Source organism: Cyanistes caeruleus, chromosome 2 (genome assembly GCF_971803275.1).
Source record: "Cyanistes caeruleus chromosome 2, bCyaCae1.hap1.1, whole genome shotgun sequence".
Lineage (NCBI taxonomy): Eukaryota > Metazoa > Chordata > Aves > Passeriformes > Paridae > Cyanistes > Cyanistes caeruleus.
In genome coordinates, this window is record NC_141702.1 from 102,020,760 (window position 1) to 102,048,676 (window position 27,917).

A 27,917-nucleotide genomic window follows, 5' to 3' on the forward strand; every position below is an offset into this window, starting at 1 on the left:
TGGTCAGAGGAAGAAGTTGAGGTGATCTTGTCTATTACAAGAACCTTTAATTACATGATGCCATACTACTTTTTCTCCCCAAGCCTCCATTTTATTCAAGAAGGAGATTTTGAGGCAAACCTTCCTTTTCTCCCACACACTGGATGTCTCAGGTCCTAAATGCTGTGACTGTTTTCCTGTGGGCCCTGCACCAGGTCCCTTCAGTGAGATTTGGCAGGAGGCAGGGACCCAAAAAGGAGATCTCTGCCCTTCAGCTGCAGAGGGGCTCAGTGGGCTGTCCTGTGCCATTCAGCAAGCAGAGGATGCTGAGGCCCAGGTCCTCGCTCCAGGCCTTGCAGCTGCTTTCTGGCAGTGCAGGACAAAATGCTCAGCTCTATTTTAGACCCTGCACAGGACATGCTTTTGTGCTCAGGTCCTGCCCTGTTCTTTTCTAGACCCATCCTAGAGCAGGTTTCTTTACTCTCTGTCCCTCGCTTGCTGACTCTTTGCTTATGTTGGCTCTTTTTCCAGTCTCAGTTTTCCCCCAATGCACTTGTCTCCCTCCCAGGCTCCTTCCTTTTCTCTAAATTTGCCATTCCTGTGCCATTGTCCTCCTCCCCCTGAAGCATCTCTGTTTCAGTGCTTTCCCCACTAGGTCCTTGTCCCAGACTACCTCAACCATTCTTCTTAGAAGAAGCCTTTGCCTTCTCTTGAACTGACACTTATCCTAAAGTTTTGGCTTATGAAAAGATAAACCAAGAAGTGTTGGTTTGGGGTGCTTTTCTTTGAGAAGCTTTTCTTAGGTAATGTAGCAAGCACAGGCAGCTGCAGCTGTCCCTCAGCCAGCACTGCATGAAATAGCCTTCCCTTTATCCTCAAAGGTCCACGTGTGGGATAGCCTGGCTTCCCTTCAAGTCACTGCCAATAATAGGTGTAATGTATTCCCTTTCCCAGGGCTGTACCCACAGCAGGAGAGGTGGATCCGAGTTCAGCTGTTCCCAGACCGGAGGGGCTCCCAGAGCACAACCACCAACACCCAGAGCACGTGCTCTGCACCCCATGTACCAGCCCACACCAGCTATGTGCTGCTGGGAAAATGCTGAGCCTTTGGGGAGCCTGTGCCCACACACAAAACCTGAGTGTTTTCTAATTTGTGCGTATGGCATATCTCACCCAAGAAACATATGAAATATTGCGTTTCCAACTGAACATTTTCAAGCATTTCAGGAGCGGCTAAGCAGCTGTGAAGGCATCTGGCTGAAGCAAGCCCACACATCAGGTGTTTGTTCAGACCCACAGACACAATATGAAAGAAGCAGCTGAGGAGTAGAAGTGTTATGAGCAGGGCCAGGAGACCAGCTCCTTTCTTAAAGGCCTTGATTGAAGAACAGCTCTGGGGTGGGGGCCCGAGGGGTCACGCACTGCGCCGCTGCTCCCACTGGAGCTGTGAAGGAGGAGGATCGGTGCAGCTTTGTCACTTGGGCAGAGCTGGGGCTTCCTTCCTCGCAGGAGGCCCTAGGAAGTCCCCAGTGGCTTGAAGTCTAGGGGAATTATTTTGTCTGAGTGCTGTTGAGAGTATGGTGACAAGACGGAGACTAGCTCTGGTCGATGATCTGTTGTCATTTGCTGTGCCAACCCAGGAATATTATTTTCAGTCCCTAGTTTTTACAGTGGCCCATTGTCTTTTGGATCTTTTGTTCCCAGTGTTGCTGGACATCTCTTTATTTGTATATGGGCCTGGGCGCAAAGGCTTTTGGGAGCAGTGGAAGTGGTAAGTGGCACCCAATGGAAAAACATACAGTGACATAATGAAAGAGAATGAACACCCTAAACAAGGACATGGCAAAATCTTTGCTTAACAACACTAAATGGAATTCAAATATATTTGCAACAGGTAAATAGTTAACATTATTGATGCTTATGACAATTATTGATATTTGTGACAATTATTCCAACTGTATTATGTAACTTGTTTAAATTCATAATTTAGGATTTATTTCCTACAGAAGGAGCATATCACTACAGACAAAAGAGAATTTCACTTAAATGGCCAGAACATATCCTTTCCTCTCTCCCTCCACGTGGTTTCCCTGTGCAGGTAGAGATAAAAGGCCTCACTTCTCCAAGCTCTAGTTTCACCAGCTCCTGGATAAAACACACAAGCAAGAGCATCCATAAGCAAACAGTCCATGTTGGTTTGGTTTATTTTCCCAAGACTGATTTTATTTGGGGATTTAATTCCCAAAGCCCCTAGTGTAGTCCCTGTAGGCTAGAGTGTCTTGAGAAAAACTTTTTTCTTTTTGAGAAACTTCCATAAGCATCCACCAAGTGTCTCCACTGCAGTGCTCTCTTGTCAGTTTACCCAGACAACCTGATGGCTTGGAGGTTTCTGGCTGCCCTACATCCTCTGTCTGTGATGCTGACTGTCATTTTGCCATTTCTTTGTGGTCTCCTGCATATCTTGAACCATTTTGTTTCACTCTGTGGAGTTTCTTGGAGGTGGGTGTTCATCTACACAGCATGCAGCACTGCCATGCTCTGGGTAGGACACAGACAGTGACATTGCATCTTCCCCCCAGGTTTTCCATGGAAAAACTCTCAGGGAACATTGCAGCTGCTCACTGCTGCAAAAGCGACACCTCTCCATCAATATATTTCATCTTTTGTAGTCTGTTCCAGCTGGGAGCTCACTGACACAGAGGAGCAGAAAACAAACCACTGTCTAAACATCAGATGGTGCAGCAGAGACAGGAGGGAGCGTTCCACAAAGCAGCTCCCACCTTACCTGTGCTCTATTACCAGAGCAGTCTGCTGACACTGCACCTGCTGCTTCTAAAAAGTGGTAGAGGAAATCTTATAATATACACAGCTATTACATTACCACCCACGTGGCACGGAGCAAAGAACTGCACAAAGCCCCCAGAGACAGATTGCTAGGTTATAAATAGGTGCAGGACCTACATAGCTGGAGTGACTTGTAGCTGCAGAGCAGGACTCCAAATTAATGACATTTACGAAGTTTCTGGCTGCAGCTGGTTTGATGGCTGGAAATAACTGGCTCTGCAGAGTGGGCAGCAGCAGCTTCCCTCCGAGTGCCGGCAGAGAAAGCAAGAGAGCAGCAGGCACATCCAGTCAAGGAAGCTTGGTGGAACACATGCAAACCAAATCGAAGGCATGTGGAGAGGGGAAAGTTATTTTATCTAAAATGGTCCACTTTCAGGGAATGTTTAATTCCCAGCACACACCTGTGTGCAATGCCAAAGCCTGAACTCTTCATCCACAGAAAGCAGTGCAGTGAAATAGATCCAAGAGCAACATGGACAGAAAACAAAGGTGTTTGATCTATTTGCTCAATCCAATCCTCATCTCTTCTGCCTGTACAAATGGTTCTGACGCCTCCTCATAAGTAATTTAATTAAAAAAAACAGGGGTCGGGGGGAAGTGATTTCCCCATAGTTTTAACCACGTTTTCACCATAAAAACCCACACCTCATGCCCAGGGCGCATGTTCCCTAAATCACTGCTCTGAGCCACAGCTCAGTACCCCACTTCAGACATTCCTGGGAGAAGCACGTTTGTCACCCACTGTGTGATGGCTGGGCTGGCAGAGCAAGCCCATCCTCTGTGCCTGGAGGGGTGTGTTGGACAGGAAGCCACCTACTCTCATCGATTGGTTTGTTTGCTCACAGAGTCATCAGATGAGCAACAACTGCATCCACTGCCTTAGTTGGGGTTTTGGGGTTTTTTTGACAGAAAGGTAAGAAGAAAGTTATTTCAAATACCATTATTTTCACATTTCAGAGTTTATTATCTGCCAAAATAAAGATTATTTTTTACCTGGTAAGCTGCTCCTAGCAGTCTGTGGGCTCCAACACAGTGCAGTGTGTCACACTAACTTTCCTCAGGCCTGTTCTCACCTGAAACAGTACACAGTGACTGAACTAGTTAAAAAAAAACCCAACCACAACCCCAAACCCCACTAAACTAACTTAAACCAGCTTGTATTTGCTGTGAGACAAACAGCAAGCCAGCAGATGGCTATGACAGATTAGCCAAGGAGAGGCAATCTGGACTTTTCCAAACCTTATGTAATACAGCCTCATATTTTGGCTGAGGTTTTAACACCTTCCTAGCTCCAAGAGTTTGCAGTAGCATTTTCCCTTCATGGGATACATCCCTCAAAGCCAACTCTGACTGAGGGAAGCAGATATTTGTACTGACATAGCGTTGGGAACTCTCAGATGGGATTCAGTCACATTGTGCTGCTGCCATATATATAAATATATATATATATATATATATTTATCCTCCTGGCTGTAGTCCATATCTCTATATTCTTACCCTGAAATACTGGTTGTCTAAATAGTATGGCAAGTATACTCTGGTTTCTAAGGAAGTCTTCCTTAGGCATTTAAATTTTACATATTACGTAGGAACTATAGATAGCTGGGTTGCAGAGATTTCCCATAAGCCTTGGATATCAGCACTGGAAATGGAGGATAAGGGTACTTGAGCTTCTCTAAGATTATGGGTCTTACTGACTCACAAACAGCACATCTCAGAACCTTCCTATCTGCTAAATATTTGTATTGCATTTTATAGAATCATGGGTCTTCTACCCTGCATATGCAGCCTCATCCCTTTTCTTTATTAACCCAAATTCTTGAGTGAAAGTCCCTCCTTCAGCAGGAAGTGGCCTACAATGGACAGTATCTTAAAAAAACAATAAAACATACTCTTGGTTTCACATCTAGTCAAATATTAAAGTGGTTAAGAAACAAGCCAGTCTCACATTCCCAGGCTAACAGAGACATTGTGCTTTTTTTTCCATTCCATGGAAAGCATGCTCCCTCCCCACACCCCAGCTTTTCTGGGGGCTTTTGTTTGGTTTGTTGGGTTTTTTGTTGGCACAGGGGTTTTTTCTGCCTTTTTGCCCTATTTCAATGTAAAATCCCTTCTTCTCCATAGCCCTCCTTGCTCACAGTTAATCCTTTTACCATTCTCTGGATCATCCCAGCACTATCCTATCCTATTTCTCTTTCTACTTCAAATTCAGGAGTAAACACACAATCCTCACTCTTTATCTTTCTTTTCCTACTCACTCCTGGCAATCTCTGAAATGTTTTTCTTCTCAATGAATCTACTGCTTTCAGCTTCCAAAAACCCCACCACACATGGAAATCCAGAGGTCTGGATTGAAAGGGACTGTAAAGATCATCTATTTCCAGCCCACTGCCATGGGCTAGGACACCTTCCACCAGACCAGGCTGCTCAAAGCTGAACAATTCCAGGGATGGGGCATCCACAGCTTCTCTGGGAAACCTTTTCCAGTGCCTCATCACCCTCACAGTTCAGAATTTCTTCCTAATATCCAATCCAAACCTACTCTCTTTCAGTTTAAATCCATTCCCCCTTGTCTTTTCAGTACTTTTCCTTGTAAAAGGACCCTCTCCATCTCCCTTGCAGGTCCTTTCAGGTACTGGAAGGTGCTGTAAGGTCTTCCCAGAGCCTTCTCTTCTCCTGTCCACTCCAACCCACCTGCCCCTGCTTACTGAAGGCCATAACACTTTTATTGAGCATTTTGAGTGACCTACCAGCCTGGGCAGTGTGTTGCAGGCTGTGTTGGAGGAGATGGAGCACAGCCTGGCATTGGATGCAGTGAGGGTGCCCAAGGGAGCCGTGCAGTGGGAATTCTTGGCCGGCCAGCCCGGGAGCTGGGCACACCAAGCCGAGTGCATCACTGTGCTCGTGGAGCCAACACACAACTGGCTTCCAGAAAAGCTTAAATGCCTGCTGGAGAGCTGACAGGCTAGAGCTGGTGGTGCTAATGGCAAGCCTAAAAATACCTCCCCCTGGGAATCCAGAGTGCACGGCACAATCGTTAGGACTTCTCATTTCCAATGGAGTCATAAGGTGTTTTATCTATAAAAAACACCTGATCTCATGAAAGTTTTCAAAGAAATCTTCTGGCAGTTCCAGCTGTCACTAAAGTGCTTCAGATTAGGTTTCATACAGAATGTAAGTACAGAAATACACAAACAAGCCCCAGCCCTTCCCATGGAAATAGCACCTGCAGCGTCTTGTGATAAATGCTGCCCTTCAGCAGCCTGAGCTACTCATTCAGTTCCTGCACAGACAGTACAAACTGGGACTGGGAACTGTGGAACTGTAACACAAAGCAAATATTGGAAAGGTTAGAATGGAGCAGGTAGTGTTTTTTTACCCTAGCTTTTCCTTCTAGAAGCAGCCAAGCAGATCCCCCAGTGGATCTTCCCCTCCCTCCTGTAGCTCACTGGAAAGCAAAATGAGGAGTTGAAGATACTGAAATCATGGGGCACATGACAGGTTAAAAAATATCTTTTAGCCTGCTCAATCAAGCAGTATTTCAGACCCTGGGATTCGAAAACTTGGCCCTGTTTCCAGTTCTGCCACTCATCTGCTGTCTAAAGTTGTGACTTGCTTTCCCCACTGGTGACATTTCTCTTGCCTCTGGAAAGTCCTTGAGTGCTGATAAGAGCATGCAATGAGAACCAGTGTGGTGCTAACACACTGGAAAAAGTACCAGAAAGAAAGAAAGAAAGAAAAAAGAAAGTATTTTTTTCATTATTATTTTGCCCTGTTGCTTTCAAGGCTCCTCATCTCACACCTTGAAAAAGACACAAAAAGACTGAACCAAAATCGTTGCCTTAATCTGCAGCTAAAATATTTAGTGGGAAAAACCCCCAGCTGTTTCAGGAGTGATTGTTGCTAACATCTCAGTGAAATCTAAAACAGTCCACCTCAGAAATACAAATTTATAATCATTTGGGCCTCAGGCAATGCAGTCTAGAAAATTTGTAGCAGGAGCTGACAGAAAATGTCATGCTGCTCTGTGTAGGGAGAACAACTAAAAATAAAGTAATATCAAAGCTGAGACTACTGCGTCATGCTCTTTGGACCTTGTTTTGATCTTTCAGTGCACCAAAAGTAAGGCTCATAAATTATAGATGTTATTGGGAGCAGCATGTAAATACCACAAGACAGAAACAGGATATTAGAGAGAAAGCAAGAAATAAAGAAAGATGGAACAAAAAATTGAGACAGCAGGGGGAAACCAGTAAAATCTGTTCTTGGCTACAACTGTGTATACAGAGAGGTTTTAATTGGAAGAAGTAGCTTTTTCTGTCAACTACAGTGCTGTGTTGTCATTGACATCCCACCAACAAATACAAATGCATGAGTCAATGCTCTGAAAAAATGCAGGGCAGATTAATGTGTCATTATCTTCTACAGACCTCCAAAATCATGCAAGTGATCGGAGAAGATGAGCTCTTGAGGCTTGTTCTCTAACACAGCTTTCTCCTGCAGCATCATGACCATCATTTCAGCACCAGGATCTTGTCTCAGAGGCGTCAAACTGCCACAACTAAAATATGCCCATATTTTTTACATTATCAGCAACAGTTTCAACCATTTCCTGACTCAAGGAGGCTGTATCTTGGCTCCTTGTAGCAGATAGCAAGGAGAAAGAAAATCAAAACAGAAACCAAGTGGTGACACTCTGGTCATGTTTGACTCTTCATTTTGAGCACCACAAATGGACAGCCCAAACTGCTGATCTAAATCTACTTCCTGCCATTTCACACAGCTAAAAATATTTGACAGTGACACAAAAAAAAACCCAAAAAAACACACATAAAATTATGAGCTATCATTATTTAATAGCATTTTACTAAGTAGCTAGTAATGAAGAGTCCACATTAAAAAAAAAAAAAAAAATTAAAAATTCTAAAAGCCCTTGGCTTTAAGAGGAGAGGTAAGCAACCCTACACTTGAAACAACATCAAAACTCTGAGCTGTAACACATGGCCAACTGCAGAAGTTGTTAGCTAATAATACAAATTTAAATCTGAAATAAGAGATGATTTAAAAAAAAAAAATAGATTTAACACTAAATAAAGGGGATTTGGTTTTTCTGAGGATGCTAAGAAAGGAAAACAATGCAGAAACAGCAGACCTATCTGTGAAATTAAGAAAATATAGTAGTAGTTAACAGATATTTCTCTGCTACAGAAATAGGTAAGAGAGCACCAGCTCCTATCATATGGTGATGAAATATGGTATCATATGGTGATGAAATACCCTGTGTTATAAAAATAACAGGCGAAGGTTAACGAAAGCTAATGTGGATTCAAGTTTTAAAAATAGTTGTCCAAAGAGTTGTTTAGATCACTGAAGCTGAATCTTGAAACCTTTGAAGCTCCAGGAGAGGGCAAGAACTCATATATTGTACCAGAAAAGCACAATTTTGACCAGGACAAGAGGATGGCTGGTGAGGGACAGGAACAGAGGTCACAGTTTTAACTCTACTGTGATAAATTCCCTCCTGGACCAAAGAATGACAACAGTACTGACCCATGTGGCACTCACCAAGTGGTTCTGGACCTGGGCAGACACCAGATCTCCAGCAGGCAGCAAAAGATCTCTTCCAAACACAGGTGGGTTTTTGTGGCATTCTGAACAAATGGTCCTCACCCACTGTTATTTATCACTGTTATTTGTCAGCTGCAGCACAAATGAAATCACTCTCAATCCAGGGTTAAAAAATGACAGAGAGATCTGAGGATCAGGGAGGAAGGAGGAGTAATGGCTGATGGCCTGAATTGCTGGTGAGCCAGGAACAATCTCCTGCTCTGGGAGAGGTGACTGAGTGGCTCTGTACCCCTGAGGGAGGGACCCAGGCCACGCTCACAGGGAACCAGCAACTACTGTAAAAGGCTTTTGCTGACGGCATTTATCAATCCTCTGTGATTTACTGTGATCAGCATAATCAAAGCATGAAAACAGGGGAATACCAAGAAGACAAATAACCTCTCATTTGGCTCTGTTGCAGCTACTGCTGCGCTGCATTCTGGTATCCACATGCCTAGAAAGTGTTTGGGAAACTGTGATGGGTTTGGTGGATAATGAAAACAGTTAAAGATGGAAGGATGTACACAATTTGGTCTGGAGCATTAATGGAAAAAAAAACATTACAAAATGTTTTCTTCACAGTTTAATCACCAGCTTCCACAACTGTCATAACTAATGGCTTTTACATTCACCAAAAAAAAAAAAAATACAGTGGGAATTGACTGATGAAAGATGAATCTAAGCGAATTCATCCTAGAAATAAAGCACATAGCAAGGGTGGAATGACTGGCATTAGGATCACGTAACCCATACCTTGTGATAGAGCTTCAGCTGAGGAAAAAAAACCTTATCATCTGAAAGCTATGTTCTAGACCTGTTCTGAAGCAGACTTTGTCTTCTAGTTAAATACAGGGAATTCCTCTGAGCTTTGCAACACCAGAGCTAATCACTTCTTATATCCCTATTTTTCTCCAAACAATTCTGCTTGTAAACCTAAACTCTTAAAATGGAAATTGGTATTGTTGCCCCAAATACATACTTTTCATTCATTTTAAGACTTCTGTGTCATCCCATGACCTCACAGTAGCTCCATATGGATATTTGTTTGTACATCTGTTATGTTAATTGCTGAAAGAGTTGTTTCTTGGAAGTAGAAGACATACTCCTCAAAGCCAGGCTATAACCTATGATCTTCCTCAGTGTGATGATGAAAAGAGCAATTTGGTTTTAGAGCTTGAGAAAATGCTGCAGAAGTTTATCAAACCTTATTCATAATCTCCACTGTCCCTAAGTGCAGTGATTCTAAGGAAGGGGTGGATAAACTACCTTTCAGGAGGAAAAGGGCTCACCACCAGCCTGCTGCAGGTGGACTGGCTCTGAGAAAGGTACAGGGAAATGAGGATCATTTTGCAATTCCAGACAGGCAGAGATTCAGGTTAGAGTCAAGAGCCAGAAAAAGCACCAAAAGAAACCAAGCTGGTGAGCATCTATCTCCAAAAGTGCCACAAGGACATTGGACAAGACAGTATTGTTTCACAGTTATGGATTTGTCCATGGCAAATTTGTCCATACCTCTGTCCATGGCAGACCAAGTCCCAACCAGTTTACCTCTTTGGGCCTGATTCTATGCTGAAAGAACTCAGCTGAACATTTGCCTTTGAGCTGCTGCAGAAAATAGGAGGTTAAAGGTACTATATAATTGTAATCAGTAAAAAGAATAAAAAAAAAACAGGATTTTTGCTTGCTTCTAAAGGGATAATTGTAGATCTTAAAAATCAACACTTGGCTGGCAGGAGGAATAATCTAGAAAAGAAGACTCTAGATGCTTTAATTCCATGTGTGGAGGGAAGAGCAGTGTCTTTAAAGGCTGCCAGTTTAACAGGGGTGTGTTCACTGACAAGTACAAGTCACTGCTACCATGGCTCAGGTATGGGCAGGAATTTCATGTACACACTTGGCCCACTGCAGAAAGGTCTCCTTGGACACTGCAAACAAAGGGAAAGGGACAGTGAATAAGTAATCACTGATCTCTTCTTGCACTACTAATCCAAGAGCACACATTATGTTGGTTTTTCTTAATGAAGTGCCTCTATCTATTTTCTGTGCCCACATATGTTGTTTCTTCTTTTAGTAGGTTGAATGCCTGCCATTTAGTCACTGGGAGGGATTTGCCAGGATAGACCCAGCAGACATTTCTGTAGTCTGAAGAGGCAGAAGATCAGGATTCCAATCCCCATTTTATAGTGGTGCTTCTGCTATTTTCGGAGATGAGGAAGAGCTATATGATTTTCTAAGATCACCACAAACAGAACTCTGCTCCAAATTTTTGTGGAGTCCTTCTCCCTGTTCTGGCTGCAAAATATGCATTGTATATCCTCTGATAGTTCAAGCAAATTAAGTCCCGTTTTACAAATGGAAAATAGGGCAGTCAGCAAAAAGGATGAAGCATGCATTTTTATATAAAGCTTCATTTAATGTCCTTTGGAACCAATGCAAAGCCCTGCATTGACGTCACTGAGCTTTCAGTCAGACTCATACCACTGTAAATGTAAATTCAAGCTTTCCAGTAGTAGAACTCATGTAATAAACCCCATTTCTGATGTACTGAACAGTGCAATCAGGCTCCCCTTTGATCATCCACAGCAATCTCCTTCTGTGGATTTTAAAGCACATTATGAAGGGAGGAAAGCATCATCAGACTCAATTTACAAGTAAGAAAGAAGAGGCAGGAGGAGACAAAATGATTAGCAAGGCTGGCTACTACGTCAGTACAGAAATGAGAACATAGCACACACTTCCTGACACCAAACTGGGCTCTTATTAGATAAGTCACACTGATAAGAAGATCTAATTTATTACTGATCTATCAAACAATCCTTCCTCTATCTTCCCAGGCAGAGCTTTCTGCAGGAGTGAGCTCCAAAAGCTTCCAACAAAAATTCCTGTTGGTATGGAAGTCAAAAACCCCACAACCAAGTAAAATGAACCAAGAAAAAGGGACCCCTCCCCAAGTCATAAACAAAAATGAAATGGTGCACAAGTCTTGCAAAATAAAAATGAAAAATTCAGCTTTGCAGTTGAAAATTTCAATGCTGCTTTGGCCAGGCTTAACACTTTGTGCTGGCCTTACACAGAGCACAGGTGTAAAGAGGACTAAAGTTTGATCCATTTGTGCTAGATGAGGCAAACACATAATTACCCAGTCTTTTAAAAAATCAGATTCATTCAAATAAAGCCCTTATCTAATACTTTATGCATGATTTCCCCTGCTCAAAACCTACAGCACTGTCTTGCACCACTGACAGTGATTTGCAAGTAGTTTTCTTTCCCTAGATTTCAATGGACAGCATGAAGTAGGCAGTATCACATTGCTTGCCAGAGATCCTCATCATTTATGCTGAGAAAAGCCTGATTAATTAATCAGTCTTTATTTAAGCACAGAAGAGGGAAGGAAAGTGGAGATACACAGGCACTCCAAAAGAGACTCTGTAAGGAAGTGTTATTTTTAATATAAAAGACTGTCTCACAGTGCAGTGTTCAAAGTCAGAAGGAGTCAAAAAACGCCTTCTATTTCTGTGAGCAGAGCAGTCACAGTCAGGAGAGCTGGAGCCCGCTGCTGCTCGTGCATCAGCAGCAAGCCTGTTTATGTAAGCTGCCAAGCATTAGTGTACACAAAATCACAGAGCACAGTTTGTAAACAGGCAGGGAATGCTGTGGTGCCAGGGACGCACACAAGCACATCCTCCAGCTCCTCTCCGGGACGCGTGGGAAATGCTGCGCGCTGAACTACCTGAACTTGGCGTTCAGAGGCGCCTCCACAAGCCGAATCCAAGGCTGCCAGATAAATGTTCCCTCAGATGTGTCCCTGCACATCAGTGTGACGTCCCCTGGCAGGTTCAGTTAGGCTCAAGTGCTGGGTATTACCTATGTGCTCCACAGCTCCTGTCCTTCCCTCTCCCCGGGGACAGCGGCTGCCTCATCGCAGAGAGCTGCGCTCGAGGCCAGGATGGGTGAGGGGCTTTTCACATCCTCATGAAATTAACCTCCTGGGTTAATTAATATCTCTCTTGTCTTGTTTGTGGGAAGTCGAGACCGGTTTGTCCTTGCTGGGGGATGGAGGCAGCACCCCAAGCCCTCCCACTATTTTCTCCTGCTGCTGTGCCAGAGCCCAGGTTCTGCCTGGGGACACGGGGCACTGCCATGCAGATACCAAAACAACAGTGCATCTTTCCATGTTATAGGACATATGGCACATGGCCAAGCTAACCTTAGCTTGGCCTTAGCTATTTCTTCTTCATCTAGGTGACCACAAGCAATAGCTTCCCTCTGTGTCAGAGGAAATCTTTCCTTTAGATTTTTTGTGCCTTGCCCCAGAGGGGGTCTCAGATGGCTCAGAGACCTGGCTGACAGCTTCACTGGCATGAAACACGCAGGGTTCCTTTATGCAAATCTGAGATAACACTGTCTGTTTGGACCTAAGGATGTCAAAATCTTTAACTATTTTAAAAGAGGCTGTTCAGATGCAGCTGGTGGACTAACAAAGTCCGGGGAGCAGGCCCTTTCTTACTGGGTGGTGGGGCCTGTTCACACCGCACGGATGAGCGGTTCTCACACTACGACAAAAAAACAAAAAGGACATCCGTATTTAGTTGCAGCAGCACTTTCATAAGAACTGCCTGGAGCAATATTAGGATTGTGTCTCCACAGAATCTACTTATCATCCATAAAATACACACACTTTCCCCCTGGGACTCATTATGAGGGCTGGGGGTAAATGGGGCTGAGCCTGCCCTTCTTGGTGGTAGGTAGGAAAGGGAGCTTTTGCCTACTGGAAAGGCTTGGGAATCACTGCCAGAGCGGGCTGTGATTTAATGCTAGGAAAAACTGTATCCCCTCAGTAAATGTACTTGGACTAGATTTTATGTAAGCAAACTCAGAAAAACCTTACTCATTCTTATGTCACTAATCCAGGCACCTCATAATTTGCAGAGGGCGGGGGGGAGGAGAGGAAAATCGACACACTGCTGCTTGCCAGCCAAAACACAACATTGATTTCCCACTGCTCAGATTTCATTAATTTTCTGTAAGACAACAGCAGAGTATTTACTAATACACAGGAAGCCACACACATCCCCCTGCAGGCATTTATTGCCTTTGCTCATCAATAACTGCTGTGTCTAACTGGATGTCTGCGCACAGGCAGATGGAGAGGCACGGCTTTCTTGACGTGCCACGTTTTAATGATCATAATGAAATGAAAGCATGCCAGTGGCTGCTATTAGGGACATCATCCCCCTAATTTCTGTGTTGTTGAAGCTCAAACATTCTACAGATCAGGATGTAGTGTCTTAATGTATCCTAGAGACAAGTCAATCTTCCTCTGCATCCTTGTGCCTTCCCTGCTCTTGCCAAGACAGCACAGTCATTATCTCCTCCGCTTTTCCATCCTTCCCTCTACCCACAAGCACTTCAGAGGCATTGAGTAATTCAGTCACCAGTTCTCAGAGCTGCCTCCTTACCTGCTGTGAGAGTGCCCTTCTGAAGAAGGGCAAACAGAGTGTCTTTGAGGAAGTAAGACAGCCTGAGTGTACAAAATGTAGGGTCTCTTGATCAGCAGGAACACACGTGGACCAAGCCCCACATGTCCCAACACACATCAGTCCCACTCAGGGACTTGGTAAGCTTTGGCTTCATGAAGCAATGGATGTATTTTTATCAACCATTGGCAGGACCCAAAAACAGTCTCTGCATAAGCAGAAAAGTAATCAGTTGTTAAAACCTTTCCCAGGAATGGCATTACCCTCAGACACAATGATCTCATCATGCTCGTTACTGGCTTTGTGGATCTCCTTTACAACTCCTGGTTCTCTCACTCCTCTTTTCCTAGGAATGCTGCATTTTTCACACACAGGCACATAATTTCCAAGGCCAAATGCTGACATCTGCTCTGTCCAAAGTTATTACTCCACAAGTACACCAGCGTGTCATGAAAAAGTCCCAGCAACCAAAAATCTGTCTCGTTCCTCCTTAGTCAGGCCCTACAAGACTTTAGGACCACAGACAGCAGGAAGGAACTGAACAACACATCCATCAAAGCAACCCAAAACAGAAATATTCACCAAAAAGTGTCTAAATGTTCTCAACTTTTGAAACCTTGGTACCAAGCTGGACACTTTGCTACCAGTTATCAAAATTAAAAGATAATGTCCTGACCTTTCTGCCCCATGACTTGGTGTTGGTCAGAAGGTCTCCCTGCCTCTTCATCAGGCAGCAGTCACCACCCAAATTTTGCTTTAGTGACTTCCACACAGACCAGCATCTGCCTCACCCGTCCAGGGGTGGGAAATGCCTGTACCATCAGTCCTGACATGTCCTGTTCACAGCAGCACCCTCAGCATTCCAGCTGGAAACAGCAGAACCCCCTCCCTCCAAGGAAAGGGAAAGAGGAAGGTGAGGACTCCTCATCCTGCTCATACCCTGCTGTAACCCTCCAGGAAAATGCAGTACAAGCTCAGGGGAGCTTCACCTTGCATATTCACCTGTTTGGTCTCCACCAAGCAGGGGAAGATGTGGACTTGGAATCATGAGAACCTGAAGGATGGTGACAATGCTCCCAGCTCTGCCCAGCTACAGCCAGAAAAAGAGCAAATGGAAGAGAAAAAGTCAGTTTGGTGATCCTCCTGAGGTAGCCAGCTCCTTGTTTCCTGGTGTATAATCAAAACCCAAGCCCAGCCCCACATAAGTCACCCACCCCTCACTGTCAGGAGTGTTTCACCACAGCTGCTGCTTTAGCCACTTCCAGCAATGAATGCATGAAAAATGACACCAGGTTTCATGAGCTTTAGCTGTGCTATGATTCACACTTTCCTGCAATTATTGTAATTTAATATTGTTGTGTTTTGATCCTGTTACATCTAATTAGATAAGACAGGGGCTTATGATGAGACTGTAACTCACACCACTCGATGACTATTTAGTTTTACGTGCACCCAGCATCTTAAGCATTTTAATTCCCACTTAATTTCAGCTTTATTCCAAGTTTGTATCACATTTCTAATGAAAGGCTGTATTCCTGTCTGCCTTTGGGGCTGCCAGTCTGTAGGCCTGGGGAACACAGTCCCCCGAGAGCAGAGGCAGTGCAGCAGCCACATCTCACCACTCTGTCACCAAGGTTCAAGTCAGGAGTGTCTGCTAACTTGGCAGGGGACAACAGGATAAGGACATGGTGACACAGACTCTAGTGGCACTTCATATGTGTGTGAAGCAGTGTCTCATCCTCACTGAGCACCCCCCCTTTGAGAGGGAAAGCATCAGGAACATCAGGATCTCTTGGGAAAACCCACCATTACATTACAATGAACTGGAACTTTTATCACAGTATCTGGTGCAGACATTTTTGGGCAAGGTACAGGTGTCCCAGACCCAAGGTTGCTTCCAAGTCACTTTTTAAGCTCTGTGCAACATTCTATCAACCCATCATTTCATCTGGTGGAAATTTTCATTCACAACTGCCCACTTCCACTCGTTCCAATCAGTTAGAAAATGTTATTTCTTGAGCAATCTCAGCCATAACCTATGTCCTCGTAACCAAGTCCCCCTTCGTTATCAACAGGGGACAGATGTGGAGAGAGGATCGTGGTTCTGCTTATTATCCAGAATGCTAATTACTCTTCAAATGTCTTAAATTTTCTTCTTTCAAGGTACTTAATTCAACTCTTCTTACCCCAAATTTTATGCTACAAAGAAACACTATTCAGCCCTGCCTGGCAGCAATTACTATGGCCCCAGTTTGCTCCAGGATTTATGAAAAGGCTTCTATAGATTCTGGCAGCAGATTTGTTTGTTATTTTTATGGAATACTCATAGACTGCAAGTGATCACTGCAAGAGTGTTACTGCTAAAGAACTTCCTTCAGGCTGGCAGTAGCTCAGTTTCCCTGCTCATGCACACAGACCAAGAACAGCAATGCCTTTAAATCGAAACTGAGAGGACTGAGGTGCCAATCATTAAATCCCTTACGCGTTAAAAAGAAAAAATAAAAGGCATATTTGAATAGAGGGCTGCAAGGATTAGTCCTCTAATAATACAGGACTAGCTGAGATTTAGTGATGCTGAAATCCATTCACTGCTGGCACATTTTTCATGTGCCACAGGTACCTCTCAGCTTTTGGGAAACTACCTGGCTGGACTGGATCTGAGAAGTGACCTGACAACACAGCTGGACTTACCTTGTCACCCTTCTGCTGGGCCACACGCTCGACAGATCCAGAGTTAACACTCAAACTCAGCATCAAATCAGTTTCCTGAGGAGGAATTTTAACCAGTGCTGTCCACTAGGGAGGAAGGAGATCACAGGAACAAGGTGCTTCAGAAATTGAATTTGTCAGGTCAGTGTAGCTTAGAATTCAGGCATAAGGTTTACTTCTTTCTGATTAGAAGTTAATTTAAGTTATTAGTTGGAATTTCAAAACCCATCGTTGCCATCAGGACTGTAATGCAGTAAGTATATAAAAACTTTAACACAATTAAGGTAAAAAATGCCGTAAAGTATGTTAATAAAGTAAGTACATTAAATAATTATCCTCTCATTTGCATTAAAAAATAAATCCTTTAAAGGCTTACTGAATAAAACTAAATAATATAAATAAAATTAGTCAATCAGAAAGCTAGTCTGTGATTAGGAGGACAGAAAACAGGCTGGCAAAGTGTTTCTGGAGGATTATTTCTGTGGCATTCAACCTCAGGGTCAGGTAAGGAGAAGATGATGGAGGAAGAAAGCTAGGCAAGTACAAAATAAATAGGATGAACTTCCAATAGTGGGAAAAATACATTGTCAGTGGATCAAAGTGGGTCAATGAGCATGACTGATGCTCATTACCACCCATGGAGTCAGGGACTACAAGAAAGTGATAAAAAGCTGGTACTAAACATGGTAAGGCTTAAATCTGGATTTATTAATTGCCACTTTCAAACAGACACACAGATTTTTTGCTCAAACTGCCAACATTAGTGAGTAATTTTGAAAGCATGGGTACAGAGATGAAGATATATTTTGTAATAACTCCAACACTGATTTTGATAACTGGATTGGAATTTGAACTTTCACTGATTTATTTTCTGGGTTATAGTGGAGCTGATAAGGAGGAAGAAAGGACCACCTTTTCTGAGAAATATTGCATCCTGCCTGGAACAGGATAATCAAGTGGTCAAAACATAATAAGGAGGGGAAAGGGGAAAGATTCTTCTCTCAGAATTTCCATTTCCATTTTCAGAACCTGGGGAGAAGAGCAAGAGGGACCAGGTGTGTGGAAAGAGAATCAAAGCTTCCAAGGCCTTGAGAACTTCAGCTTCAGGCAGCACTCACAGGGCTTTTGAGATCAGACATTGGAGAGGGTTTCACTTTACAGAAGCTTTGAAGCTTTGGGGACTTCAGCCCCAAGACAGTAAAAAGAAAAAGACATTTTAAAGTAGATTTAGTCTTAAAAAATTACTCAAACTGCTAATTTCAAGGATGCTTTTGAGTAAAATGGATTGCTTAAACGCTGTGATCACAGGTCTATAATTTTTTGGTAGCAGTTTTCAGAATATGCTACAAACCTCTACAAAATGATTCTGAGGAGCCAACCCTCATATTGTCCATGCAGAGCTAAAACTGCATGTACAAGGCACAAAATTCTGAAATTCTCATTTCAATAAAGAAAAGTTACTGAAATGTTATTTAAAATAATACCTTTAACCTCATCAGTGGAATCATCTGCATGAAATGCAACCAATGTCCTTGATACCTGTCCTGCAAAAAAGCTGATGCTTTTATAAGGTAAAAAGAGGTAAATTACCAACTAAATAATATAGATCTCTAAACTACCAAAATATTAAAATCCCTTTGAGGCAAAATTTGCTTGCTTCTAACTTGACCTAAGACAGCAGGTTATCATAGGAGAATGGTCTTATTGTGATTATGAACCATTTCGCTCTTTCCAGCACATTTTGGGCTGATTTTCTGACAGTGTATTATGTGTATTTCTACCAGCTTTTACTGCTTGTTCTCCTTTATCACAGAGAAGCCAAATTCTTTGTGTTGCTTCCTTTCCCTCTGGGCTATGTTAAACATCAATTTTCCCTTAATTCCAATCATCCCCAGTGAGTACTTAAACCCCTTTGCTGCATCTCTGAATGCTCCTGCTCTAACAACAAGCACTCCCACCCTGATAACACTTGCAGCACATCATCAAGTGCTTTCAGGGTGAATCCAGAGAGGTACACCGAGGCAGGAGTCGAAATAGATGATCTTTAATGCCCCTTTCAAGCCAAAACCATTCTGTGGTTCCATGATTTGCTCCTTAGGCCACAGTTTCCCTTGAAGGGCTTCCAACCTATCTTCTATCCACGTTTTCTGCAAGCAGAACTGAGCCCTGAGATACAATTCCCTGCCCTCGTTGTACAGATGGAATGCTGAGAGGGAGAATTAAGACTTTAGCACATATGTGCCTGCCTGACCAGAAAGAGGAGCAGAAACAAGAAAACCTCACGTGGCGTGGGTGCAAGGTGAGATCCCCAGGTCAGGGAGATCAGCCCCTGCTGTAACCACTGCCCCAGCTGGTGGCAGGATGTGCTTCAGGAGCTCACATTCCTCAGAGCATGGGTACAGCATTGCTACAACCACAGCAGCACCACTGGCTCCATGGTTTACTCTTGGTATTGGCTTGGAGTTGACAGTTTCCAGGGGATCCAGCTGGGCTGGATCCTCACAGGGATATCCAACAGGGAATGGCCAGCTCAAACTCTCATCTCAGCTCAACAGCAAGTGAGCAGTCCATTTGTCAGGACTACAAACACAAAACCCCCCCTAAGTCCTTCTCTTACCCTTTCAGGGTATCAAGTGAAGGATTTTCCCTGTCAACATGGCTGAGTGCTTCTAGTCTGAGTGCTCCCTCAGAGGGGAACAGACAAGCATTAGGAAGGAAGAAAAGAAATACCTGCATAGAGTTTGTTGTTAGAAACTGTCATCTAGAAGGGAAGCTTCACTTCCCTCAAAGTCTGGCAGGCTGAAGAGACTGAACTTTTGTTTGGGAAAGCCTGAAACTCTGCAGAGCCTCTGTTAGTCAGTATTTTTTTTTTAAGATCTCTCCTGAGCATGAGAACACACCATTATTTTCTGTAAAGAGAATTTTGCCTTCACATTAAGACCCGATTCAGAGATAGGTGTCTATTTGCACCCCCCTCTGCTGCCAGATAGTCTTGGCAGAACAAATACGCTGCCAGCATCCTCCAGGCACGGCACAGCAGCCTTGCAAGTGCTGTTCACCACTGACACAGACATTTTCCCATTTTCCTTTCCCACCCATAGCCCCATGAAATCTGGTTTAGCAGCAGCACAACTGCAGACCCCATGCTGTGGAATGAATTGCCTGAAGACAATACAAACCCAACACAGAAGCCCCTCTCTGTGTTTTCCCTCTGACCATGGCCAGACTGGACATTTCTATCTGGTTCCAACCACAAGTGAAACCTTGGATTCCTCTGGCAGAGCAGCAGCCACATTTCAGGGTGTCAGCACCCCACTCCGACATCATTTACAGACCTGGGTCACACTCATGACACGGGCAGGGGAGGCAGGGGCTACACACCTCTGTTCCTGCTGGTGACCCCCACCAGCTCCTGCGAGGCACCTCCACACCCTCAGGGGCCTTCAAAGACTGTGAAACAACCAAGGCAGGCAGACAAAGCTCCCCTCTCCCTCACATTTACTATTTGGGATTATTATCCACTGGGAAATATTAACATTCCTTATTGGAAGAAACAGCATCATTTTAAAAACTACCTAGACACATCCATTTAAAAAACAGTTCCTTCCCAGATGACCAAAACGTTTTGAGGAAAGCCAAAGCACTTCTTTTGACCAGCAATGTTATTTCATTTTACACATGCATTCAGAAGATGAAGCCCTTTTAGGGGGTGAGCAATTGAACAGTTTAATCACTAAAAAGGTTAAAGTGATACACTCTGACCTTATCAAAAGGTTTCTTTCCGATTATTTTCTAAACAAAACCCTTAGGAGAATTATGCATTCTATGCAATGTCTTCCTGTTAATGAAATTAATAGTTTTCCTAATGAAATTTAAATTATTTCAATCTTCCTCATGAATAAAATCAAAGCATCTTATTCCAAGTACTTTCATCAGTTCAAGCTAAAAGTGAATCACCTAAGAATACAATGGAAATAGATTAAATCAGTCTTAAATGTTCATAAAGGGATGCTCAGCCTTGGCACCTAGCCAGCGTGGAAAATTTTAGCCTCAGATAGCTCAGATTCAGTCAAATTACGAGGAACTGAAACCTGACCCTTCTCATATGTGCAAGGAAACCACAGTGAGACAGAGCCAGCAATGACTGGGCGATGACAAAGGGCCCAAGTCCCCTCCATGAGGACACAGAATTTAACCTTTATGGCAGAAGGGCTGCAGGGAAGACAAGATGGGCCTCAGGTGGGAAAAGCTGCCCATGGCTGGGGTCCACAGCCTTGTCTCCCAGCATTAGGATGCCAGCTGGACCCAACCAGCTTTAAGCCAGCTGGTCCCAGGCCCATCCTGGGAAAGTGGGGATCCTCTGGGTTCTCAAACCCTTGGTTGGGCACACAATTACTCCACTGCCTTCTGCAGGTACCTGATCTCAGCCCAGCTGTCCCCACAGCCCAGAGCAGGGACTTTTGGCCACACAGAAACCCCCTGCCTATCTGGTCACTGTTTCCATCTCTCTGAACCAGGCCAATGTCATCAACAAATGAGTGAACCAAAAGTAGTGGGGTTTTCTCCAGCCCAGCTCCCCAGACTCATTTCTATCCCTGGTCAGCAGCTCACCTCAAGAGGTCCTGCTATCAACTGCCAGAGGTGGTACTCCCAAATCCCCACCACTTGGAAGAGACCTGTCATTGTCCTTAAATCTGGGTGAGGGAGGATTCTCACTTCTATACCAAATTTGCCTTGTCTGTTCCTTTGTTTATTCACATCTCCCTTACTTTTCAGCAAGGTGGTTATATCTTTTCCACACTTCAATCATTAAAAGCCTGATTATTTTTTATTTTTTTTTTCACCTTAAGGTGAAAAAGGGAGGAAAGAGAGCCACCATTTCCAGCTGAAACAGAAAGGAAGATTTCAATAGGCAAATCATTATTATTCTGTGGTGTGTACAACATGTGCCTGGAATGCTACTGGAGTCACCTCATAGACAAAAACACAGAATGGGAGAGGCTGAAGAAGCAAAAATACTACAGTAAACTTCCTTGAGATGTTAGGATGATCCAGAAATCCTTTTTCCCAGTTTCCCCATACATGACCCTTACTCTGACAGATTGCACCAAGCCATGGTTCCTCTGCTTCCTCATGTACAACATGCAGCCACCCCAGCAAAAGCAGGCAAAAGGTAGCAAGAGTTTATTTACTTAATTCCCCAGTGGTTTATCCAGCCACATCTAGCCCAGCCACCTCAGGAATTCAGCTGGGAGTGCCATTAGGCGGAGCAGACCCTGGACTAGACAGCTTGCAAGATGCTCTTTGTTAGGTGGTGAGTGGAGAAGGGCTCAGCTCTGCAGCTGCCCATCTTGAGATGGGCTGGCACAGACCAAATGGCCCCAGCCAGCTGCCAGCACTCAGCTGACACGTCCCCACCTCAGCAGTGGGCCGTAGGATGCTCCTAACTCTGCAGCCTTCAAAGCCAGTACAAGAAGCACAATTAAAATGAAGGGGAAAAAACTCTTTCAACAGGCATTATTAGCCTGTCCCCAAAGCACACCTCCTGCCTGCACAACATTTAGTGACCTGCACACCACGCTCTCAGCCATGGGAGATGCTGGGGCAATGGTTCAGCCCCTGCCAGAGGTGTTTAATGGTCAGACTCTGTCTTAGAGCACTTTTCCGACCGTAACAATTGCGTGATTATCTGAGTGCCTGCACTGCAGCACCTGCCAAAGCAGCGCTCTTGCTCAGCCTAAGGTCAGGGCTGCACAGATGTGTGCACACCCTGGCAGCCTCCCGAAACGCCGCAGAACCCCTCACGCCCTGGGTCATCTCTGCCATGGACGGTCAGCCCAGCCAAGTGGAAGTCCCTTTGGGGCTGTGCTGGAAGCTCGTCTTTTCCAAATACGTCGAAAACAGAAGGCCAGGGCTGGATGCAGGTTTGCTGAGATCAGGGCTATTCTGGTGCAGACAGGCTATGTGCTGCTGATAGGGAGGATTAATGAGCCAGGCTGCTCATCTGTTGCAATTAGAAACAACACTACAACTATTTTGGTGCCATTTCTCTGCTGAGCACTCAAACAGCTTATCAGCCCCTTCTGTATCTGCATGTGATCACGGCTTTGTTAAATATAGGAGGGTAACAGCCGGAGGTACACATAGCCCCTGGAGCTAAGGTGTGGAGGACCACTTGCTAATGCTCATACAGCAGAAAAAGGGGTTTGGTGAATGGCACTAATAAACCTTCAGTGTCACTTTTGGCTAAAATTCCTCTGGCATTTTCAGTGCTCATTTTTGTGCGGACACAATGAGCACCCAATTTGCTTCAGCTGCAAAGAGAAGGCCCTCGGTGTCTGGAGCTGTAGCTAATCACCACATTTATCAGCAAAATAAATGGTTTTGTGACATTAGTAAAGAAGGAGGAATTCTAGCTCCTGGGCTCCATTCCTCACTCTGACCTGTGACCACGGATATCCCGCTCATCTGCCCCAGTTGCAAAAATGGGAGAGACAACACCTGTCTAAAGGATGAGGTCTTGCCTCCTGCTTCTATGTTATTTACAAGTGTGGGTGATACTTTGAGGCAGAGAGGACTTCCAAATAAACCAAATATTTTCTTATGTCCAACAGACTGTTTCATACATCTCCTATGGAGCAGTAAACAATTTATCTGCCTAGATTCCCTGACTCCAAAGGAATCTGTGACCCTGCATCAAACTGTCAATATGCTTCAAAACTGAGAACAGGAACTGGACTCTTCAAACTTTCTGAGATTGTTACTCTTGCTACAAACATAAGAGTTCAGCTAAGTCAGCTGGAAGAGCTCACCCAGGGCACTGTAGTTTCCCTTCCAGGTACTGTGACAGACCCCAGCCCAGAAGAGTTTCCCTGACAGGCTGCACTCCAGCAAGTCAACAGCTGGACTCCAGGTCATGTCCTGATGGTCACCACAGCCCTCACCACTCAAGGGCACAGCTGAAAACTGAGGAGGGAAATAAACCATTACTGTGCCCCTGCTTGCCTCACACTGGAAACCAGTCCCTACAAGGAACTGCAGAAGTTCAGCCCCAGGTGTTGAAGAGCTACAAGACAGAGCAAAGCACTGAGGCACATGCACAACACTGCATTAAAGATGGATGACTTGAAAAGGTCTTCGAAATGGATGCTAGCAGGGCAAAGCTTGGTTCAGGACTGCCAGACCTCGTTCAGATCTCTGAAAATATGAACAGCTCCTTAGCCACCTGCTAGCATCTCAGTTTTTCACATCAGCATCCTGTTCCATTACCCCAGTGGATTTTAACAAGCAACATGCTCTCATTGAAGCTACTGCCAACACCTCTGACTAGACATTTTGTACCTGCATGTGTCCTGGACCAGAGAGAGATTCTACCACCCAGCAGCCCTCTATCCAGAGGCCCTGCATCACAGACAAACCTCTGGCCATCCTTATAGCAACTTACTATGCTGCTCTACAATGTGATCTTCTTTAAATGCTCCACTGGCGTCTGCCAGAAGCGCAACTTGATATGAAACTCACAAGTGCCAGACAGTGCCTTCATCTCTCCATGAAAAATAAATCTTCAGGACAAATCCATGCTCTCCAATGTCACTTCTTATATATAGACAATCAAAGAAGCTAAGGTGCAGAAGTGTGAAGACAAGGCATATGAGTCAAATTATATTTAACCTCTCAGTGATCTAACAGAAATAGTTTGTTACATTTTTAATTTTACTCCCTGGTTCACATGAAGGTTTTTCTAGTGTTTCTGTACCGTGCTGAACTCTTCCCCTCCAAGATACAGCCATTCTTATCCTCAGGAATAAACCTTTAGGTTATTTTTTCTTGCCACTGAAATGAACCCAGCCCTGAAGCAGGAGCTCACAGGCTCTTGGCTCAGTCTGACAAACTCCCGTCACAGCCCGGGAAGACGCTGAACAGATGGGCATCTCACAGGGCAGGATTTAAGCCAGACTGGATCCAGCCAAATTCAACAGGACCTCAGACAGCTTCCAAGGCCAGGCATCTCTGCATACTGTGGGATACAGGATACTGACTCCATAAAGGCACAAAGAGCAGGGCAGCTCGGTCACCGAGCCAGCAGTAGGATTTCTGGCTGCACCTTGGGTAAGTTCTGCTACTGTTCCTCGCTCTGGCTCACAGCTCACCTGAGAGGCCTCTCCACCTGGGCAGCGCCAACTAGAGATGCTCAGCAGGTGATTGAAATGTGCAATTTTGCCATCCCTGGTGTGCCCCTTATTTCTAGTAAGGAGGCAGTCACAAGCTGGAATTGCTGCAGGATGTCTTGGGCTCTGGGCTCCCAAGAAGAGTTTCTGCCTGAAGTAACCAAATCACACCAGAAGCCCATCAAGATCATTGCAAACATTCATCTTGCTGCAATATGCCTTAAAAATTACTGACTTTAAGTTGCTTTCCTCCAGTCTGAGGAATGACAAGACTGGAAAAGATGCAGAAGACAGCTGAAGCAAGACAAGGAGCCTACTCTTCCTGCTCATGCTCCACTGGGGCAAGTGCTTAACAGAAGGAATGGGGGCAGGAGAAGCAAGAAACCCCTCAACAAAAGGAGCACTGGACTGAGCACAGAGATTAATACTGCACCAAGCAGTGAGAGGAAGATGGGGGCTGGCAGCACCCTGTATCACTCCTGGCAACGCAGTAGGACCTGAACTTTGTTTCCAGCAGCTGCACACTCACTGGAAAAACAAATGGCTCTGATTATAGGCTACTCATCTCAGGCTGGCTCAAACCATTTGAAACCTGCTCATCAGTAACTCCTCTGTGGTGCCTACAGGAACAGCAAGCAAACAGGCCACAGGAAAAGAGATACCTGCTAATGAGCCAATCCTCAACTACTTCTTATCTCTCTTTGATTCCCTCCTTACCTCAGTTGAGACATAGACTTTATTTTTGTCCTCCTCACTGAGTTAGCATCTTCAGTCCCCAGAGGCTTTTTTGTCCTCCCTACTGCATCAGCATCTTCAGTTCCCAGAGGCCTTCCTGTGGCTGGTAGCACGCATGGCAGGAGCCAGCTTCACCACAGCTAAGCAGGACTGGAGGGCAAAACACACCCCCATCTGCCTTGTCCCACACCCCTGGTGGCTCCTCAGTCTCATCAGCTCCTGCCTGTGCTTTGGAACACACCTCCCTGCAAGGAGTCCTTGGCAGAGCTTGTGACTATACGGCACCAATGTGCTTCCCACACAACTGCAGCTGAAAACACTCCGAGTCCGCATCTGTCAAGAGGATAGGGGAGGGACCTTTCATCTGCCTTTTTCCAAAGGATGCTGGCACCTCTGTGAAAGGTAAAGCCATAGGAAGTCTCAGGAAATCATCTGCCAAGACAAGAAGGGGGATCTAGTTATCCCCAGTGTGCCCAAGAAGAACAAAGCATATGAGCTGCTTAGCATGGAAAGTTGATCTCTAGGCTCTGGAAGTCCAACCCTGAAGTCAGGATAGCTTGCAAGATGGATGAATTGAACAATTCCAGCTTTAACAGAGCTTTACAGGTCTCACACATGGCCAGGTCACCATTTGTAAAGAGAAAGTAAATTGCCAACCAGAAGTGGCACTAGCTCACAATGCCTTGCTTTGCAAGGTGGATCTCAGGGAGCCACTCACAGGACCTGGGCAATATTCTCAGAAACAAGAACTCGGGGGAGAAATGGAAAATGAGCTATGAGGGAATCAAATTTCCAGGATTGTGCCTATTTTAGCACACCTCACACAAGAGCACAATGCTGACATTGAGCAGCGAAAAGCAGGTCTTGGTCTTACTGACACCCACGTGTGAATAAAAGGCTACTAAGTGATTTTCCCATTTTTTTAACTGTGCCTCATCTTGGAGTGGCTGATGGGGGTGTCACAGCCAGCAGTAAGAGCAGGGGATGGGTGATCAAGCCTCAATTCTGTCTTTAAAGACATAAATAACCTTTTTGCTGTTCCTGTGCCACAGCAGTAACAATACCTGTTTAAATCCCATCACAATTCTGGCCCCTATCTCTTCATCCTTGCTCCCTCCCAGAAATGAGGGCAGATCTTTCATTTTTTTCTGGCTAGGAGCACACAGAGTGCTCAGGCAGGGGCTTCATACTGACACACATGCACATATTCGCAGTGCATCATACTGGGTGGCAGGAAAGGATGCAAAAAGTGCACACAGGCAGGACTCCTCAAACCCTCACTGACTTTCTCCTGCCCTTAGCATAAAGGTGCTAAGTGATCATTTACTAGATTCAGTAAATTCTGCCTTTAAAAAAAACAGCATTACCCTCTAACTTGTTCCCTGGTGAAGCAATTCCCAGGCTGCCACCTCCCAGCACTGCCATGAGTGGGACACAACCCTGCAGAGGACCCCTCCAAGGAATGGTCTGCACGAAGGAGGAGTTTGATCAGCCCATCTCCACTACCAACAAACCCACAGCAAACTCCACTCACTCACAGCCCTGCACTGCCCTGCCCCATCATTTCCAAGACCATTACACTGGAGAATAAAATCAAGCATTGCTCCTCGCAGTGACGAGCACAGGCTGACAGGGATCCTGCAGCAGAAACTCCAGCTCCACACCCATGCACGGAGCAGCAGCAGCCAAACTGCTGAGCCTGACTGAGGTAAACACATCGAATCCTCTGCAGCCAGTAACTCACTCAAGGCTGCAAGAGCTACTCATTGGCTCACATAAGAATTAAACACCAGTACTTACTTGGCTGCAAACTTCATCCTAATGCACTCAGCATGCGGTGGCCGAGGCTGAAGCAGAGAGAGGATGCTGTGAGTCGTGTTGGTGCAGCACAATCTTCCTCCCTCTCAAGGTGTTTGAACAGGAACAAGAAAAGCAGTAAAATGAAAGAACAACTTTGAATCAAGTCCTCCTTCCCTTCATGCTGGGCCCCAGGTATGCAGCCTGCATGCTCCCTTTGGTGAATAATCCATTTCCCTGGCAGAGCATCAGCACTATTACACAGCATTTATGGCCACAAATAGGCTGCAAAAACCATCTTTTCAGCCAGCCCTCAGCCCCACTGCTGCTTTTTGTTCTCTGATAAGAAAGGTTTCCTAACCTCCTTCCTCCTACCTAAGGAGGGGCACCTGCAGTTCATGGAGAACAGCTGGAACAGGTTGGGCCCAAACAGGAGGAAAGGGACAAGGGTGGGAAGCAGAGCAGCTTTCCTTCCTTCCCAAAGCACAAAGACCCCCAACGAGCAAATGCCACCTTCTCTGCCCAGCCACTCTCTCCTTAGCTCCAGGAGCAATCACAGTCCAAGAGATTTTGCTTCCTGGGCAGTAATCACTGCCAAGGG

At 44.9% G+C, this 27,917-nt stretch overlaps 1 long non-coding RNA gene across 1 annotated transcript; it reads right to left on the bottom strand.

Annotated features, from left to right (window-relative positions):
- Positions 1-1,174: 1,174 nt before the first annotated feature.
- LOC147655056 (uncharacterized) lies at positions 1,175-27,680 on the bottom strand. The gene is made up of 3 exons (XR_015283754.1): positions 27,320-27,680; positions 3,817-3,896; positions 1,175-2,124 (listed from the first exon to the last, which is right to left on the bottom strand). It is a non-coding gene; the product is annotated as an uncharacterized LOC147655056 (long non-coding RNA).
- Between the last annotated feature and the right edge of the window lie 237 nt (positions 27,681-27,917).